The following is a 1,720-nucleotide window of genomic DNA, read 5'->3' as shown; positions in this document are numbered from 1 at the left end:
CCCAGAGTGCTAGGATTACAGGCGTGAGCCACCGCGCCCGGCCCAGAGAAGCATTTAGAGTCAGTTACCAATATATCACATTGGACAACAAATAGCAAACTGTAAAAATATGACTAAATTATGTGAGAAGGAGTAAAAGATAAGTTATTCTAACAAGGTCTGTATAGTATTCTCTCAGTCTCAACTTCTTGTCCTTGAAGATAAGGATGTTGACTTTCCCTCTAGCATAAGGAGAGTGTCATTCACATGGGAATTTCATCTTCTGTTTTTAAGAAACAATATGAAGGTCAAAGTGATCCTTTTTGCATCTGCTCTTTTTTAAGTGTCTTTAACTTAAAAAAATCAACATGCCAGTGTAGCATATTTTAACCACTTCATTTCCCTGTCTGGAACTTCCCTAGAAGTTTCATATATAAAAAGCTGAGTTGGTAACTGTGAAGAGAAGAATGAGGTTAATAGCTGAGGAATTGGAGGGGGGGAGAAATTCAGCTAGAGAAAGGAATTCAGCAAGGAAGAAGAGTTGTAGGAAGGGGAGGGAAAGCTCCAGAGAGGAAAGAGCCTCGACTAGCCTTGAGACAGTATTTTACAACATGGCAATTTTTGAGTTCTGAGCGTGTTTTGAAGCCATGAGATGCATATTGAAATATGCATCCTATTTGGACTATATGACCCTATATCTGTGGTCTTATTATTTATTTCTAAGGAATACAAGCTTGAGGAGTTAGGAATGATCCTAAAAATGGCCTCTGGAGCTCGAAATTATCTTTGGTGTAATTTGCCCATCAGTTTAAAAATGCACTAGGGCAGTGTTACAGCTCTTTTAGAATTTGTCTAGCAGGTTTTCCGGTCCTCACTGGAAGACCCATAAAAATTAAATTTAATTTAACTTAAAAAATGCACTAGAGTGGGCCATATGTTTAAACATGCAGCTGCCTGGAGTTCCTGAAGGAAGGTAGTCCTGGCATGCCTTAAAATTGGGGATACCATCCTGTTTCTTATTAATCTCTTGAGAGCAAAGAGAAAACGCTGTAAGTAGTGTAAGGAGGTTAGGGTTGGTGGGCAAAGTGTTTTGTTTTTATAAATGTGCCTTGCACGGGATATTTATTTTACTTGGTGGACTGTCCTCATTGTTGAACCCATGACCAAGGTTTCCCTGTTGCATGAAAATTTTCTTGAGACTGGCGGACACCCTAGGGGTTATCTTGCCTGTCTGTGACCAGTTTATCCTCACATATGAGGCTTGATCTGTGGACCCCAGAGTCTCTCATAAAATGGTGGTGACCACCCTAGTGGCTCTTAACTGGACACTCATGTCCACCTTTGCAATGTTATTTTGCTCTCAACGGATGTTCAGAAACAGAGAAGTCTATGTGGTACCAGTTTAAATTTTGTTCACAAACAACCAAAACAAAAGTGAAACCAAAAGAATGCTCACCAGAAAGAACATGAAGGCCCCTTATAAGCCTTATAATCCTAAAGAGTACACTCCCCACAGGACAATGTCCTTTAGGCCTATGTAAAACCAGATCCCAAGTAAAGTCAGAGCTCAGCCGAAAGGAGGGAGTTCAATTCCAAGAAACCCAGTGGAAAGACAACTCATGAAAGCAGGAGGTGCAGTGGGCTCAAGTGGGTACCACACATGGTTATAGGGGTCACTGACCCAGGAAAAGGTTTGTCCTCCTTGGATCCCACTCCTCTGACACCAGATTATTCCAATTTA

General features: G+C 41.0%; 1 non-coding gene across 1 annotated transcript; it reads left to right on the top strand.

Annotated features, from left to right (window-relative positions):
- Positions 1-804: 804 nt before the first annotated feature.
- On the top strand, positions 805-866 carry LOC123631246. Its single transcript, XR_006733091.1, has one exon. It is a non-coding gene; the product is annotated as a U7 small nuclear RNA (small nuclear RNA).
- Positions 867-1,720: the final 854 nt, after the last annotated feature.

The sequence above is a fragment of the Lemur catta genome, chromosome 1, assembly GCF_020740605.2.
Source record: "Lemur catta isolate mLemCat1 chromosome 1, mLemCat1.pri, whole genome shotgun sequence".
Lineage (NCBI taxonomy): Eukaryota > Metazoa > Chordata > Mammalia > Primates > Lemuridae > Lemur > Lemur catta.
Note: the sequence above shows the minus strand (reverse complement) of the source record. Positions and strands in the feature narration are given on the sequence as shown.